Here is a 20,099-nt window from a genome sequence, read left to right as displayed (position 1 = left end):
AAATTAGCAACTGCAATGCAAAATACAAAAAATTGCAATGCAATATAGTAAACAGAGGGTGCCATGTGAGCACCTAGGAGGGGACAGCTATCATTCTCTGTTGGAGGAGGACAGGAACACTTCACAGAGGAATATTTATTTGAGTTTAATCTTGAGATATAAGTAGGTGTTCATCATATGAAACTCCAGGTAGGAAAAACAACATGGTCAAAGGCACCAAGACATGAACAAGCAGGCAGCGCTGCCACAGGGCGAGTCAAAGATGAGGGAGAACTTCAGCGAGCGAGCGGCGGGAGAGGAACGTGGAAATTAAGCAGGCGCCAAATTAAGACGGGCTTTGAGCACAAAGAGTTTCAAAAAGTCTGGACGTTGTTACTAAGCCTCTGCGCCACTCTAAGTAGAGAATAACATTATTCATACTTGCTTCAGGACATTCATGCTGGAAAACGTGGTGAACAGGCAGAGCGGCAAGAATAAGACTTCATTTTATTGTTTCAGAAATCTGATGTATATGAATGGTGACTGTGTGTGTAGCAGGGGAGGGAGGAGGGAGAGAAAGAAAGGAGAGAGGAGACGCAACTTCTAAACTAGACCCATAATTTCTCCAAATTTTCACAAAGATAGCCTTATTTTATAATTTTCTTAAATTGTGCTTTTTTAATTGTTCATTTAAAAATTTCCTTCCCAGGGAATTTTTAGTCTACTTTGTGGAGAATGCATATAAAAATTTTGTTTCCCAGATTCAAGAAAATGCCAGAGACGACCATTCTTAAACTCAGTTTCCTCGTGCTGAGTCCTTAGCTATGTCTTTTCAACATGAGCCTAACAAAAATGAGCTTTGTGTCTTGGATTCTTCTCTTTGCAATTTCAGTGTTTATGCTTATTGGTCTGGCAAGAAACCAGAGAAGCAGTTCGTGTAGAAAAACTTGGCAAAGGAGACCTCTGCTTCTACTGAGAACTCCTTCAAGTTTCATTTTGTTATTAAAATTATCTTGATATATATTTTAGAAAGTAGAATCCATAATAGTGAAATAGGCAGAATACCGGAAAGGCAGCACTTTGGAGAGTGAGTACGGTACAGGGGCTACAGAGTAAGCTCAAGAGTCACACGGCCTGAGTTTAAATCCCGCTCCACCTCCAAGCAGCTCTGTGACCTTGAGCCGGCTAATTACCTGCTTTTTGCCTCCTTTTCCTCATGTTTAAAATCCAGAGTTTCATTTCCATTTCATAGAGCTATTACGAGGAGCATCACAGCATATGAAATATGATCAGCCCCTGCCTGGCCAATATATGTGGTCAATTAATGGTGCCACTATTATTATATAAGTATCAGAATATCATTGCAATGACTATTTTCTTCCTTTATTATCATAGGATAGATGACTATCTAACTTTTCTAGTTTTAAAGCCAATATATTGAGCATAATATGTAATGTTCTTTCAAACTCTTTAAAATCTTCCCATTTTCTCCTTATATCTTATATCACAAAAAAATTCTGGCAGTTAACATAGATAGAACAGCATAATGGATCAGTATTTTAAATCACCTTAATGTTTGTTATATCAATAAATGAATAATGGGAAATATTCAGATTCTGAATATGTAAATGTAACACATATACTTAAACTATTATTTTTGATACATGATAATGACCACAGAATTATAATGGTTCATCTAAAATTATGCTGTCTCATATAACAATTGTGCCAGGTATTTCAGAGGAAAATATAAATCTCCAGTAATGTCCCCATAGCAATGGGAAGTAATTAGAGTATTTCACACTTAAAGATTAATATTTTGGATTTATATTGCACCTTTCATCTAAGGGCCTCAAAATGTCTCTATAAACATTAACTTGTTAACTTCTCAATTGCCACCCCTCCACAAGGTAAGGTGGTATCCAACAACATTTTACAAATCAGGAAAATTAAATTGAGAAGAACTAAATATTACATTTAAGATTTCAGAATCATGGTACACTGCAATATTTTTTAAAGATTTTATACAATGTTTATGGACTCAAGGATTTCTACATGTGCACAAAATCCTTATATGGTTTTCATTACACTGTTTTTCACAGCGATTCCTTTAAAAAAGCACTTTTCAATTCTTTTTATGGCATCTAAAAACATAAAAGTAAGATGTTCTAGGACAATCTTCCCTCTTACAATATATTTAATACACATAAAGCCAAGAGAGGGAGAGAGCGAATTTTTGTGTGTATACTTGTGTGTGTTTTCATATATTGTAAGTTTCTCAACACCAGGCAAAATATCTTACAATTTTGTGAGTACCACAACTAATATAACACTCAATTAATAGTGTAGAGAAAAGTAAGATGTTGTGCCTCAGCAGGAAGATCTTTATATTTACAGATCTATAGACCATTAAAATTAACCCAAAATAGTTCGGATCCCGGGCGCGCACCGACGCACCGCTTCTCCGGCCATGCTGAGGCCGCATCCCACATACAGCAACTAGAAGGATGTGCAGCTATGACATACAACTATCTACTGTGGCTTTCGGGGGAAAAAATAAATAAATAAAATCTTTAAAAAAAAAAAATTAACCCAAAATTATACAGACAATATATCTGTTGATTGAACATGTATATTTTACACCAGCTTAGCATTTAAGATCGTTTGTGATATAGGTCCAATCCATTTTTATAATTTTATCTCCAAATATCCACTCCTCACTTAGCCTTTATTTTATTTATTACGAATATGTCATTTTTCCCCAGAAACATGCTCAATACTTTCCTTATTGTGCTTTGTTCCTTCTCCTCAGAACATGCTCTCCCTATAGGCTATGTATCAAAATCCTACTTAATACTTCAGTGAGACCTCTCCATGCAACCTCTGTAGATCTTCTCTGAACCAGATGCTGTTGGTGCCTCGTCTAGATCCCCTTCAGTCCAGGCACTATAGGCTCACACCTGTGCACTTTCACATACACACACACACACACACACACACACACACAAGCAGTTTACAGCTAAAGACTCATGGGAGTATAACAAGGCCCCTGGTTTCCAGATGTAACAGCCTCTGTGGTAGATTCTGCATTCCAGAGGCCCCTTCCAGGCAGAGAACAGACTGTTGGAACCACTTCTCTGCTGAGCTTCCACCGATACCCTACCCTGCTTTGCCAATTCCCTTCAGTTTTCTTCTGGGATCATTCTTCAACAAATTACTTGCACAAGAATCTCCATCTCAAGCTCTGCCTCTAGGGAACTCAACCTACATATTCAATGAATTCCTGAATTCATTGTAACATTATTTATAATAGTAGACAATAAAAAAAAAGTTTAATCATGGGAGCCTGGTTAAATAGTTTTACATCTACACAGTAGAATGACACACAGACATTAAAAACTTGAGGGCCAGCCCAGTGGCTCAGTGGTTAAGTTCGCATGCTCTGCTTCAGCAGCCCCGGGGTTCACAGGTTCGGATCCCAAGCGCAGACCTATGCACCACTTATCAAGCCATGCTGTGGCAGGCGTCCCATATAAAGTAGAGGAAGATGGCACAGATGTTAGCCCAGGGCCAATCTTCCTAGCAAAAAGAGGAGGACTGGCAACAGATGTTAGCTCAGGGCTGATCTTCCTCACCAAAAAAAAAAAAAAAAGTTTATTTTAGAAAATACCAAACAGAATTTATGATATAATAAAGGTACTATGTATTGTGTATAGTCTTATGCACAAAGTCCATGCTAAACAATGGAGATATGGCTCTAATAAGATAAGATACAGTCCCTGACCTTGTGAAGTATACAGTAGCATAAGACACATATCATATAAAGTATTACACGATCATAATCTTTTTGTGTATGTGTGAGGAAGATCAGCCCTGAGCTAACATCCACACTAATCCTCCTCTTTTTGCTGAGGAAGACCAGATCTGAGCTAACATCTATTGCCATTCCTCCTCCTTTTTTTTCCCCCCAAAGCCCCAGTAGATAGTTGTATGTCATAGCTGCACATCCTTCTAGTTGCTGTATGTGGGACGTGGCCTCAGCATGGCCAGAGAAGCGGTGCGTCGCTGCACGCCCAGGATCCGAACCCGGGCCGCCAGTAACGGAGCACATACACTTAACCACTAAGCCACAGGGCCAGCCCCACGATCATAATCTTTTAATTTCTACTGGGATAAATGCTGTGAAGGATAAGCACAGTTCATGGAAACAGGAGAGATTTGACTTGGTCTGTAGAGTCAAGAAGACTTCAGAGCAGAAACAGCATTTAATTAGAAAGGTGAGGCATGATGGGATGTGAAGTTGGGAGAGCCACCTAGATAAAGGAAGCAGTAAATCCAATGGTTCTGAGGAAGAAGGACCATGACACAGCAAAGGTTAATGAAAAGGCAGAGGCCTGAAAACCCAGAGCCGTCGTGGTAAAGATTCTATGTTTTGTCTTAAGACTCACAGAAGTCACACAGAACATAAAGGATTTTAAGCATAGTAGGGACAAGATACTATTTTTATGTTTTAAATATTACTCAATTACTCTGAGTAGACTACATTAGTGAGGGTAGAAGACACAGGTATTCATGTTACAAGGTTACTGCAATAGTCGAAGTAAGAGATCATGGGTCTTTGAGCTAAGGAGTAGTATAGAGATGAGTAGAAATGGATGGATTTGAGATATTTAGGAAGCAGAAACAATGGGACTTGTCTTTGATTGGTCATGTTGATGGAGATTAAAGGGACGAGCCAGCATTACTCCAAGGGTTCTGGCTTTCCCAACTGCCAGACGGTAGTGCCTCCCACTGGAACAGACATCATGATGAAGCAGTGGGTGGAGACGGAGTTAGGAAAGAATTTCAGTTCTAAACATATTAAGATTGGGGTGCCTTTGTGATATCTAAGAAGAATTATTAAGTATACATGAAACTAGAACTCCAAATTATTCATAAATAAATATATGCATGTGCACATCTGTGTGCATGTACAATACAGACATTAACAAAAATACAATACGTGTGTGTGTAATGAAAATGAAGGCCATACATTATATTACTAACAATGCTTGTCCTTGAATAATAGACTTATGAGACAACTTAATTTTTTTTGTGCCTTTTTGTACTTGTCATTTTTCAGTGTGCACCCATGAATTTTGTTCACATAAAATAAGCTAATAAAATCTAATCTCTCCCCCATGGACTACCACAGCTCTTTGAAGACTACTCAATCATAGCCTTCTACATGCATTAGAGAAACTAATTCCTGGAACCAACGACTCAGAGTACATCTTTAAAATAATTTCTATATACGTGTATTAAATTTGGCACTTGGTTTTTTATGACCATTCAAGTCCAGACACCCCTCTGTGTAGCTCATCTTTCCTATTTTGTCGGAAATACTTCCCAATAATTACATACCTTCTAAAATATGAAAAACCTTTTATTGCACATCTCAGTCTTCTTTTAATCACATAAGTAAGAAAAAGTGATTCAAATCAACTCAGAAATGCATTGACTCACTCATAAAATGTATTACTTCTTTGTTTTAACCCTGGAAGTGAGAATTGAGATTAAATAACTCCCTAATATCACTCTTCCCCAAAATCAGACTAAAAGCAGAATAAATAATAATAACGATGATGTTTAATAATTATTGAGTGCTTATTAGGTGACAGGCAAAGCTTTGGCGCTTTGTAGGGATTATCTTCTTTAACAATAAGTTTACAGTAAAGTACACATACTCTCTTTTTGGGATGAGAAAACAGGTTCAGACATAAATTTCTGTAGGTCACATATCTCGTAGCTGATGGGGCTGGGATTCCAATTAAGTCAGCCTAGCAGCAGCTTCACACCAAATGCTGTAATACACTACTCTCATTCTGCAAAGCGTGTGGTTTAGTGTTAATTTTGGAACTGAGATTTGAGACATAATTTTTCCTAGACCATGGTTCCTTCAAACAAGAAGATAAAAAGCCACAAGGAATGTGACCCTTTCCAGTGTAGTAATCAACTGTTCAAGAGGTCATGAAGCTAAGATTTATTGATTACTTATTGTATCAGTTAGGATGCTTAACATGGAATAAATAAGGAAGCCTAAATCAACCTTAAACAGGAAACTGCCGGCTCACATAATGAAAAGTCTAAAGGGAGGGCAGGCTCCAGGCACGATTTGATCCAGAGGTTCACAATACCATCAAGGCTTGGCTCTGTTTCTCTGCGATTCTCCTGGCTCTGCTCTGCTCTGCTTGCTGATTTTGTCTCCAGGCTGAGAGCCAAGACAGCTACAGCAAGTCTAGGTTTCTCCTCCACATACAGCACCATTACAGAAAGTGGCAAAATCTTTGTTCGAGTTTCCAAGTTCCAAGCAAGAGTCCTGAGACTCTCCAATTAGGCCAGTGTAGGTCACACGTGTACCCCTCACCAACTACCATGGGCAAGACGATTGAATGCACTGATTGGCTCAGCCTGGGTCACACACTTTACTCCTAGTACTGCAACAGCCATAGATATCCACAATGAATCAGGAGCTACTGGGAAGGGGGAGGGGAAACAGATGCTGGGAAATCAAGCAATAAGTGTTCCTGCCTCATATTGTGTTAGATTTGTACATACACCATCTTATCCAAATTAAGCCTAAAACTCCAATGAAATGCTAATTATAAACTCCACTGTATAAATTAAAATACAGAAGATTACATTGTTACATAAACAAGGATTTTTTTTTTTTTAATTCAGTTTGGCTTAATAGCTTCTGCTTTCCTCACACTAGCAATTTAACTATTTTGTATAGAAATAGTGTAGCTATTGAGCCATTCAGTGGTAGTCGTCATGGGAGCAACAAGGTACCTAAGGTACCTTCTTACCCCTCTGGGGTTTACACAAACACTAGGGGAGAGAGAGATGCTCAGCTAACTATGAGGCAGGACAGGCTGGGCTAAGGGCTCTGACCTGAATTATACCTCTGATATCTAAATTTCAGACTGCTTATTCAAGTGGCACTTAGTGTGGTTGGTGCATGTCTTCTCTTGTCTTTCTATTTTTAAAAATCAATAAATAGTTTGTTAGAAATTAAACACATCTTAGCCATTTTTAAGATTTCTTCATAAAAGTAACAGGAGGTCAGCCTGACACACTATTTGGGAGTAATCATTGAAACTTCATGGACTGTGTCTTGCAATAATTCCTCACATGTCTCAAACTCCCATGTGCTATAAGTTGAGGACAAGCCCTACAACTTAACTTTGTGAAGCATCTCTACAATGAGTAACACAGGGCCTTGAATAGAGTAGTAATCGCTCAGTAAAGATTTGTGAAATCAACCTTGATGAGTAAAAGGAGTTCCCATGCAACCTGTTAAAGTACACTTAACTGTCCTAGAAATGTAAATACCCCAATTGGGATAATCTTTATACGTATTTGAGGAGATGAGCTTGAAAAAAATTCAAAATTTCTTCACACTGCCCTTTCTCTTTACTTAGGAGCTAGAATTTTTTTGCAAGACTTATGACTGCAACTGTAATTCACAGGCTAAGTGCAACATTTCTGATGTCTTCAAAGCAGTTTATCAGCAGCCTATACTTCTAAGCTCTAACAATAACCAGCCCCATTGAAATGTGTGCATCTTTGTAGCATTTCTGTTCCACTCTTTACCCACATTCATTTCAGTTCAATACTCAACAGCACTTCAGATATCCTGTTGTTGCTTTCCGTTCTACAAAGCTAAGTGTTAGCAAGTCTCCCTTCTGAATTCCTAGATTTCATTTTAAACTCGAGTTCATATTGTTTCTCTTCTGAAAAATCATTATATAGCATGTAGAGAGTTACTTTGTTTATAGACACTATAAGAAGTATCCTTTTGGGGGATCAGTCAGAAAAAATAATGAATAAGACATTTCCAAATACCATCTCCATAAATAAAAGTTTGTCTAAGAGTTCTTTCTTAGAGAGTGGGGTGGAGGCAAGATTCTTGAAATCTTATCAACTCTACTTTGAATATTGCCACAGTGGTATAGTGTTTCCAACTAACAAATACATGTTATCTGTAATCCGTGCCTTGCAAACGCTCAATGTAAGGTGACATGCACTTCTATAGAGGTTCCTACTGAAACCAGCCATCCAAACCATGGGAGATCTCTGGTTACTGCTGCGAGGAAGCCTTTCAAATGGGGACACCACCTCTGAAGGGGGACTTGTGCCTACTTCCCTCAATCCCTGGCTCCAGGGTCCCTAAATCATTCCTCACACAGTCCAATCTGTTGCGGATCACATAAGAAAGCTCTTCCCTGCAAAATCTGGTCTCTTTTGACCCGAAAAACCCTAAATTTACAAGAACCCTGGTGCAAACTGGTGTGAGGTAGATGGCGGGGAAGATCCAACAGCAGCAGGTGCTGCTCTTCGATAAGGGGATCCCCTGCCATGTTGCAAAGGTCAGAGAGTGGTTTCTGACAGCAAAATGGAGCTTGGAGCACATCTTCCCATTAAAAAAATTAAACATTTTATATGGTATTGAGATTCTATGATACCATTACCATAGTGCAATATGCGGTTCCCAATGGGTTAATCCTCTGTTGTCTTCCTCCTGGAACTGTTCTTCTACCACACTTGCCCTTGCTTGTTGCCCTACAGCTTCAATAACATCCCTGCCGGTCCCCGAACATGCCAAACATGTTTCTCTCTCTCTTCTCCTCTCCCTTCCTTTCTCCCCTTCTAGAACACCGTATCCCTAGATAATCACTTCATGTTAGTCTCTGCTCTCTGTCATCTCCTCAGAGATAATGTCACTGACTTACCAATCTAAATTCATATCCTCCATCACTCTGTATCTCCTAACCCTGATGTCTCTTTCTTCATACCCTTCTATACTTTCACTATTTCTTTATTGTCTGTCTCCCACTTTAGAAGTAAGCTTTGGTAAGTCAAGGTTTTGGATTGTTTTCTTTGTTTTATTTATCACTATATACAACAGGGCATAAAAGAGTACCTGATTCATCTAGATATTCCACAGAAATGTAATGAATATTGAAAGAATTAATATATATTATCGTGCTTTGCAATTTTTTATTTAGGCCTTCTAACAACTCTGTCAAGTAGATAGCATGGGACTTATTTTAATGACAAGTAGATAGCATGGGACTTATTTTAATGAGAAAAGAAAGCACATAAGATCAAACATTTATCCACCAATTCTATCTTTCAGACAACCAAGAGGACACCAAGTCAATGAGTATATAAAATAGAATAAGCAAGCCCGGAGAAGTATGAATATGGTTGAACTGTGTCAATGCAATTCAGCTTGCTTGTGGGAAACCCACGAACAGTGAAAGAAGTGTGCAGATGGCATCTCTTTTTTCTTCCCCTCTCTAATAGATGCCAAAGTTTACACGAGAGGGCTTAGAAGGAAGCCAGAAGGCACAACTCAGTACCATCAGCTTCCTAGAGAATCAAGGCCTACAGACAAAGCATTTGGGACTTTAAGTTCTAATCCACTTGTGACGCTTAACCATTGAGGATTGTTCTTCTTGGAATATTAATCATTTAGGGTTAACAGTCTTGGATGGTTAAATCTAGACATGGGAAAGATGACTATTCTCCAGTACACACACACATACACAAAGCAAACCTCTACCCAGGATCAGAAGCATCCAGAGAGTGAATTCTTTAAGAATAAAGTGATATAGTGACTTACTCCAGCTTCAAGTCCAGTCTCTTTCTTTCTGCTTCAAATACAAATGATTAAAGAATAGTTAGCAAGGACATAAAGGTGAAACATGAAAACCACAAATTAATATTGAGAGAAGAACATTTTCCAGTAGGTATCAACTAATCTTTGGCTATGGTAGTTAGAAAAGCACATTTCTAAAAGATTCATTTTTTAATATGCACTTCTGCTTCTTAGGTTTTATTCTGAACAGCCAGAAAAAAAAATGTTGCTTTTAATTCCGTCTAATAACAAAGATTTTTCTCAGGTTACATTTTATCTTTCAAAACAAGAAATTCAAGATCAAACAAAGGAAAAGTACAAGTTTAATGCTATAGAAAATTTAGTATTCAATCCATTCTTTCTAGTGAAAGAGATACCAGTGTCCTTGGCATGATTATTTGAGAAGTTAATAGGGGTAGGGCCGGCCCCATGGCTTAGCGGTTAAGTGCGCGCGCTCTGCTGCTGGCGGCCGGGGTTCGGATCCCAGGCACGCACCAACGCACCGCTTCTCCGGCCATGCTGAGGCCGCGTCCCACATACAGCAACTAGAAGGATGTGCAACTATGACATACAACTATCTACTGGGGCTTTGGGGGAAAAAATAAATAAATAAAAATTATAAAAAAAAAAAGAAGTTAATAGGGGTTAAGACAAATATAGTAGGAGTATAACCACATATAACAAATAAATTATCATCATTTTCCTAATGAACACAAGTGGATTATGCTGTTATTTCCTCTGAATGTTTACTTTCAACCATCCTGGCTGAACTTCAAAAGTTCCATTCAGCAAGTCTCTGGCTTACCGAGTGATAGTCACAAATCTGGCCGACGTTAGCTGATCTGACCTATCAGTCACTCACCTGCACCCTTTCCCCGCATCAGTGTTCCTGCAGAGAAGAACATTTAACATGGCACAGGATGCAGTCCTTGTCCTGTTCCAGCAGAGACCTGGACCACATGCAGCTGTTAGGCATTCTATAAAGGTCATTCTCCCTCTTGAATTTGTGTATTATTTGTTTTTGTTCTTATTCGACAGTTGACATTTCTCCCTCTCTCTATCTTTGTACAGCTCCTTTTTAAGTGGATGAGCATTTATCACTTTATATATATTAACATACTAAAGGAGCACAATTAAAATACATTGATAAAAGTAACGTTTTCTTTTTCCTTTTTTTCTTTCTTGAAGGCCCTTATCTTAACACAGTGCATCATCCTACCAAATATAAAAATGACTTGTAAATAATGCACTATGTCCTTCTTTTCCCACTTTGTACATTACCTTAATCATCATAATTTTCTTTTAATTCCTTTCTATTCCACACATGAGAGGGTTAGCAAAAGAATACATGTTCAGAAAGAATGTTTGAAATGTCTGCCGGATTAGAGGGAAACAGAATTTTAGGAAAGAACATATTAAAACATATAATCTAAAATTTTATTTCTTAAAATGTGAAACTAAAACAAAATAATGTGATTTCTGTGAAATAATTAAATTAAATCAATTTGTGTTTCATAAGGCAAGAATGCTGGTCAAATATTTTATGTAGGACTGAGCTAGCTTACCCTCAAGATCTGACCAAGGAATTATGTCTAACTAACCACTCTTGTGTCTCAGTGAGAAGAGAAGGTAAAATAGAATATACGTGACACACGTCTGTTTACTCCCTGGCATGTGATCTATTCTAAAATGGGGATCTGAGGGCGTTTTTCCCAGTGGGACCAGAGATCGAGAGGGCACAAAGAACTCTATTGAGAAGTACAGGCAGGAATGTTGCTAAGCACAGATATTTAATTTTCTAGGAATAACATGAAATGAAGACTTATGCCAGCTTCAAGAACTTGTATAATGCCCTGATAACCAACTGAGACAAATGAACAGATACTAAAGATGCAGACACTGAGCCTATTACTGATTTTTTTATTAATCATTGACACTGTGTGACTCAGAAAAAGCCACAACAACAGTCATTTGTAAAGTACCAACAAAACCAGGATTGATTTCTTTTCTAATGACAACTCACTAGAAGAGACATTTCAGTATTTTTTTTTCCCTTCAAACTAATGGAGAACCAAATGCAAGGCTACAATAATATTGGAATGTGGGGAGAAATGTACAGGGTACCCTGCATCACACTGATTAGAAAATCAGAGAAGGCTCTTAAGAGAGAATCTGACTTCTTGTTGGCCAAGTGACTATCAGAGAAAAAAAAAAAAGAGCATAGGATGCAGGGAACAGACAAATCCAATGAAAACTATTCTCTAGCCACAATTAATAAGGAAACAAATGAGAACAGGTGTCAGACCCTATTATTTATGTTCTGTGGCTGAGTGAAGTTGGGCAAATTATATAGCACCACTAAACTTCCCTTAGTCTCATCTGCAAAATGGGAATGGTGAAAGCATTATGAGGGATATTGTAACAATGTAATGAGATAATACCTATAAAGGGTTTGCAACAATGACTGGTATATTTTGAGTGCTTAATAAAAGGTCACTCTAATCATTGGTTCTTATATATGATTATGAATAAGAAGTTATATATTATTCTCATTATGGGGAACAGATTTAGTCATTTTCACTATACCCTTTTGTTATCTTCTATAGTAACCTTTGGGTATTGTCACAGAGAGATAAAGTACGACTAAGGGCACTATATCTATTTATTACATTTATGATAGTGGTGCCCAAGGTGGGCAAACCAGTTTCATGATCCCTTTATACACTATGGAAGCATTCAGCTGTATTTTATTTTTAAAAATGGTAATTCTAAATGTACAATATAATAAAAGTCTTTTTCATTCAAGTACCTTTAAATTAAATTGTGGACTTTACATCCAGGTTTCTATACAAATTGTGCTGATTTGGCTTTAAGTGCCCAAATAATTTACTGACCTTTTAATCAGTTATAAACCTGTGGAGCTAGCTCTATTGATTAAAATCATATTAACAGCTCAATTCTAGAAGACAAGTCTAGTTTAACTGAAAAAAGGAACAATTAGTAAATCAGTACCAATATGTAAAATTGCCAGGAGAATTAAATGCTTACCAAATCACTGGGGCTTCTCTCTCCCTTTATTTTCTTATCAAAACACAATTTTTCCCCACATATTTTTTTTATGTAAACATGGGACATGTGAAACAAAGATTTCAGTACTGTAAATATTAGGAGGTTTAGAAAAGGAGTAGATGATAATTTTTAAATAAAATTAGAAAGTGATTAAGTGATTATTACACTGTGGATATTAAAAACCAGAAAATAATACTAGTTAAAGAGATTATGACTTTAAAGATATAAAAAGTATAAAGTTAGATGAATTTGAAAGAAGACTTAAGAGTTATGTCTCAAAATGGATCCAGGCAGCAGAAAGATTACAAGCTTATAAGTAACTAGAAAAACATCTATTTTACAGAAGTTCTGAAGCAAAAAAGAAAAAGATGAAAAAAATCCATAAAATTGTTCGAGGTGTTTTCTGTCGTGTTAAACAAACAGCAAATCTCTTTGTTTGAGTTTGAAAATGAGAATATAAATAACCCATATTTTCATAGAAAGTTTTCCTCTTCACTTGACATAATTACAAAAATCAATTAACTCCAGCCTCAAGATATTTGGCAAATATGCACAACAAAACAGACAAAATACACAGCTATTTAAATAACACTATTATATTTATGAAGTTTTGAAGGAAGTCAGGGAAAAAAGGGGACAGTAAAGTAATATTTATTGAAAACTCATTCTGTGCCAGGCACCATTTTATTGTTTTTCTAATTTGTTTTATTTATTTAATTTATTTTTCATTTGTCCCTTCAACATAGGTGGTTATATCTACAATTTACATTTGAAAACACTAAGGTTGAGAATGTTGAAATAAATGATCTAAGAGTGATAAAAACCAGGGGGAAATGGCATATTCTCCAGCAATTAAAATAAATGCATGATGACATGTTTTGATAGAGACAGAATTAGCTTTAGTAATTCTTAGAAAAAAGGAGTTCCAACCTGAGTTTGGAGGGAGAAGGAAGGGATAAGAAGGAGAGAGAATGAGGAAGGAAGAGTGGAGTGTGTAGTCTGAGGAACAAGGTTTGGATCTGGACTACACTCTGCTGGGCTCTAAATTCTAGAAGAAGTTCTAGAAGATGGGATATATACCTACGGCCCCTAGCAGCTGGTGGAAACAGTTCTCCAAAACTGGGTTAGCTCCCTCTAACATTATATTAGCAGGCTTCAAAGGAATTAATTACAGTACTATACAGCGATACAGCAGAGCAGAGGCAAAATGGACCCTATGTTAATGAAAACAATTATCCAATTCTACATAATTGGGCTATTTCTATCTCCTGGCCAATAGCCCACATTACTTCTTCAACGATGTGAATATAATTACCTTTTTTTGGTAAAAATTATGCTTAATAGACTGTTTAAAAATTCCTATCTATGCAGCATTCAAGTCACTTAACCTCTCAATTCGCTCATTAGCAACAGGAGGACTCTAGACCATAGACAATCATTAATATTTCTCCCAACTCCAAGTCTATGATTAAATAATTTCTACAGGGAAGATGACTCAAGGAACAGGGTCTGTCCAAGTCTAAAAATCACCAGAGATGAAGAAAGGAGGAAGGTTGCAATCTTCCATGGAGCAAAGTGTGAGCTCCACATTTGGAAAACACAGAAAGTGATAACGAGGGTACCAAAGTGGAGAAACGAGGTAAGGTTTACATGAACTGGGGTAGCAAGAGAAGAACCGGAGGGTGAGGGTAAGAGGCCAATGCAGGGCATCACATGAGCATTCCTTGAGGGAAAACCAGACTTTGGAACAGAGAGAAAGGAAGGTTAAGAGACTGTAATTACTTTTACACCAAACTGAAGAAGGGCACACTTCTGAGAAGTTTGTAGAGGTTGAATCAAGTAGATAACACAGAAGGTATAGCATAATTAATTCAAAATCAAAAAACAATGTTTTATGCTTATCTTCTATAAGAAAAAAAAATTTACACATGCACCTTTGAAACGTGAACTGTTAAGGCTATCCTCCTCTCATTTGGAGTATTTGCTACTTTATAATATCTTCCTATAAAAAATAAAAATTGTCAAAACTTGTTTACTTGATGATTTCTCCTCTTAGGATGCTAAATTAAAGTAAATTTAAGTCTTTGTTGTAAACTGTCTTCATATTTCTTAGAACAATCCACTCCATGTGAGACGTTTATTTAGTTTCAGAGATACAGCACTGGAGGTTAGGTGGGAACTAATGCAATTGCCAATATCCAGTGAGTTCTGCTAGGAGCAGCAGTCAAACAGCGAATACGGGGAATGGATGTGAAAGAAGAAAGGGAGTGACCACAGATATTAATTTCTGTTTTTAAAAAAATCAGCTAAACATGCTTGTCTGAACAAAGACTAGCTATACTTAGCTATTTTTCCTCCTTTCAGCTCCCTTTGAAGAAAAGTCCTCTATGTAATTAAAAATTAAACAAAACCTAAATCTATTTCTTTAATCAGCTTAAAAGACCTAGATAAGAGGAAGGAACAACTTGTTGCTAAGACAGCATCACTGCCTACAGAAAGAGGATGTGCCTGCGGGAGCTCTGAGGCTGCGCCAAACCGCAAGCTCATCACAAGCCCCCAGGTAGGACTTTGAAACAAGAGTGCTGCCTGGTTCCTGTTCGCCTCTGGTCAGACCTAGTTTGTCCCTTTTACCCCAGCAGAAATCTTAATACTGCCATTTTCACTCTTGAGAGCCCTGGTTTGGATAATAAATTATAAGATTATCCTATTTCAAATCAAGGGGTGTGGCTATGAAGGCATAGCTAAATATCAGTATCAGTGACAACAATAACATTTTAGCCACCTATTTCATGCAAATTCAGAGTGGAATATCATCTTTGAAAAAATAGTTAACCTTAAATTCAGTTACTTCAATAAAGACTTTCAACTTTGGTTTATATGCTGTAAAAAAGCCATAGTTGTAAATCTGAATTAATGTTTCAGGAAGAGAGGATACACGGGGAGCCTGTCTGATTGCAGGCACCACTTTCTAACGCACAACCCAGGGCCCTGAAGGGCAGTATATTTAAATTGCAAGTTCAATCTCCTGAAGAATAAATACTGACTATCTGCATAGTCCACAAGCCAGTATTTCAAACTCTATTACACTTTATCCTTATAACAGATGACGTGGAAAGGAAATAGGGGCAGGCAAATTTGAGACTTTCGAAGTTTCATTACTTATCCAAAGACTTCACAGCTACCGAGTGGCAAAGTGACCAAGGCAAGATTTCAACATCTAACTCGGACATCAAATCCAGTGCTTCCTTTTTTGGTACTATATACCCCCCTCGTTGTTTAAGAAAGAAAAATTACCAATCATCACAGTTTTTGACTGACTCAACTCACTCAGGTTATCCTTCACTGATTCTAAACGTCTTATCCCACAACCGACTCAAAAACCAATTAGAGAGCGTGAGAGCAAGCTGAGAGAGACTGGAAGCCTTCCTCCCCACTGGAGCACTGGATTTTCCATCTGTAGCTCTCTGACAATGGATCAACTTACTAAGAACAAAAAAGAGTGAGATGGCAAAGTTAAGTTCTAATAATATCACACCCAAACTGTTTTTACTGGATTAAGCTTTGATACCATGTATTACGAAAACAGCCTGAAAAGCTAAGCTCTAAACAAAGACACAGAGAGGCAGAAAAAAGACTGGCTTATCTGGATTCACTCCTTTCCGCTCCTCAGTTTCTCCACAGTTTTTACACACACGCAGAGATTTTACATTCCTCTGACTCCAGATCAGTGTTTGCAAACTTCTGTTATCTGAGAATACAGATCCTTAACTATAAAGTAGAGTCTTCCGAGACACTAAAAAAATGAGGCCTGTAGTCCCAACAAGATCCCTTCAGTATGTTCTAAATGGGACCTGTGTCCCATTTCAGGCTTTGCTTCTACCATCCTAGAAGCACAATTTTCCTTCCCTTCAGCTAATTATGTTTGCAGATAATGTGTAACAAAAGAATACAAAATTCTGTGGAAATATTTTTACCCTTCCATGTAATTCTATTAAGTTACATAAGGGGATTCTACTTGCAATATGAAACTAGAAAAGCAATCACGCACAAGAAATTAAAATTATCATATTTTTATTTTACCTTTCATAAACTAAAATTCTGCCAAAGATCATCTCGTTTTAAAATTGTCTTGAGGGCCAGCCCCATGGCTTAGCAGTCAACTGCGTGCAATCCGCTACTGGCGGCCCGGGTTCAGATCCCGGGCACACACCGACGCACCGCTTCTCTGGCCATGCTGAGGCCACGTCCCACATACAGCAACTAGAAGGATGTGCAGCTATGACATACAACTATCTACTGGGGCTTTGGGGGAAAAAAATGGAGGAGGATTGGCAATAGATTTTAGCTCAGAGCCAGTCTTCCTCAGCAAAAAAAAAAGAGGAGGATTAGCATGGATGTTAGCACAGGGCTGATCTTCCTCACCAAAAAAAAAATTAAAAAAAAAACAATAAAATTGTCTTGAGTGGAAATGGATATCAAATAAATTAACAGCACTATTCTCTTAATATTAGCCCCAGAATTTGATAAAAAAAGAAAATGTAGGGGCCGGGCCAGTGGCGCAAGTGGTTAAGTGCACGTGCTCCAGTACGGCAGCCCGGGGATCACTGGTTTGGATCCCGGGCGCACACCGACGCACCACTTGTCAGGCCATGCTGTGGTGGCATCCCATATAAAGTGGAGGAAGATGGGCATGGATGTTAGCCCTGGGCCAGTCTTCCTCAGAAAAAAGAGGAGGACTGGCAGATGTTAGCTCAGGGCGGATCTTCCTCACAAAAAAAAAAATGTATACTCAGATTAAGAAACAAGAATGATGATACACACTTTAAAATGTCAGTAATATGACTGAGAATTAATAATTCTGAACTGATAAGCACACATGGGAACTAAAAATCATAAGGCTCTTGCTGTTGTAGAATTACTTTCTTCTATCTTGAATATAAATAGCTCAAAAATATTTTAAATGGTTCACACTTTAAATAGGAAATGACACTATTAGTATTGGATCTGAGGGAAATGTTAGGAAGAATGACCAGAAAAACACTGTTTCCTTTCTTAGCTCAAAACAGGATTGATCACTGTGGAGAATGATCTTTATTTTCTCTATCTGAGTCAGGAAGGCAGATTATTGGGAAACTGCTGTCTGGAATATGACATTTCACAGTCATTCCAAAATAATTTTGAGTTCACACCGAACTCCGTTCCTCTCCTCTTTCTCAGTTTCCTATGTTAGTTAACAGCACTCGCATTCACTCAGTCACTCAAGATGGTACTCAGGAATGATGTCAGACTCTCTTCTTTTACTCTCAACAAATTGGATATAGAAGGAACATCCCTGAACAAAATAAAGGCCAAATATGAAAAACCCACAGCCAACATCATACTCAGTCCTGAAAGGTTGAAAGATTTTCCTCTGAGATCGGGAACAAAACAAGGGTGCCTACTCTCACCATTCTCATGCAACATAGTACGGGAAGTCCTAGCTGGAGCAATCAGGCATGACAAAGAAATAAAAGCCATTCTAATAGGAAAGGAAGAAGTAAAATTATCTTTGTTTGCAGATGATATGATTTTATATATAGAAAATCCTAAAGACTCCACCAAAAAATTGCTAGAACTAATCAGTAAATTCAGTAAAGCTGTAGGGTACAAAATCAACATACAGAAAACAGTTGCATTTCTATACACTAACAATAAAACATCTGAAAAAAGAAATAAAGATGACAATCCCATTCATAACAGCATCAAAAACAATACTATACTTAAGAATAAATTTAACCAAGAAGGTGAAAGATCTGTACACTGAAAACTCTAAGACTTTGATGAAAGAAATCAAAGAAGACACAAGTAATTGGAAAGATATCCTATGTTCATGAATTGGAAGAATCAATATTGTTAAAATATCCATATTACACAAAGCCATCTATAAATTCAGTACAATCCCAATCAAAACTCCAGTGGCATTTTTCATAGAAATAGGAAAAAAAAACCTAAAATCTGTAAGGAGACACAAAAAAAAAACAAAAACAAATAGCCAACACAATTCTAAGAAAGATGAACAAAGCCAGAGACATCACACTTCCCAAGTTCAAACTATACTACACATCTATGGTAATCAAAACAGTATGGTACTGGCAGAAAAATAGACACACAGATCAATGGAACAGAATTGAGAGCCCAGAACTAAACCCCACATATATGATCAACCAATATTTGACAAGAGAGTCAAGAATACTCAATGAGAAAGAAGAGTTTTTTCAATAAATGGTTTTGGGAAAACACGATAACCACATGCAGGAAAATGAGATTGGACTGTTATCTTACACTACTCACAAAAGTTAACTCAAAATGGATTAAAGACTTAAACATGAATCCTGAAACCATAAAACTCCTAGAAGAAAACATAGATGGTAAGCTCCTTGACATTGGTTTTGGCAGTAATTTCCTATATGACACCAAAAGCACAAGCAACAAAAGCAAAAATAAACAACTGGGACTACATCAAATTAAAAAGCTTCTGTGCAGCAAAAGAACCAATCCACAAAATGAAAATGCAACCTACGAAATGGGAGAAAACATTTGCAAATCATATATATGATAAGGGTTAATATCCAAAACGTATAAAGAACTCACGCAATTCAATAGCAGAACAACAACAAAAAACGATTAAAATATGGGCAGAGGAACTGAATAGACATTTTTCCAAAAAAGGCATTCAAATGGCCAACAGGTACATGAAAAAAAGTGCTCACCATCACTAATCATCAGGAAAATGTAAATCAAAACTACAATGAGATACCACCTCATATCTGTTAAAATGGTTATTGTCAAAAACACAACATATAACAAGTGTTGGTGAGGGTGTGGAGAAAAGTGAACCCTTGTGTACTGTTGGTGAGAATGTAAATTGATGCAGCCACTACGGAAAACAGTATGCAGGTTCCTCAAAAAATTAAAAATAGAACTACCATATAATCTAGCAATCCCACTTCTGGGTATATATTCAAAGGAATTGAAATCAGGATCTCAAAGAGATACCTGCACTCCCATGTTCATTGAAGTATTATCCACAAAAGCCAAGATATGGAAACAACCTAAGTGTCTGTGAAGGAATGAATAGATAAAGAAGATGTGAGATGATAGAGAAAATAACACACACACATATACACACACACAATAGAATATTATTCAGCCATGAGAAAGAAGAAAATCTTTTGCCATTTGCAACAACTTGGATGAAACTTGAGGACAGTATGCTCAGTGAAATAAGTCAGACAGAGAAAAACAAATACAGCATGGTATCACTTATATGTGGAATCTAAAACAGCTGAACTCAGAGAAACAGAGCAGAGTGGCGGTTACAAGGGGA

This window comes from Diceros bicornis, chromosome 8 (genome assembly GCF_020826845.1).
Source record: "Diceros bicornis minor isolate mBicDic1 chromosome 8, mDicBic1.mat.cur, whole genome shotgun sequence".
Lineage (NCBI taxonomy): Eukaryota > Metazoa > Chordata > Mammalia > Perissodactyla > Rhinocerotidae > Diceros > Diceros bicornis.
This window is presented reverse-complemented; position numbering follows the sequence as displayed.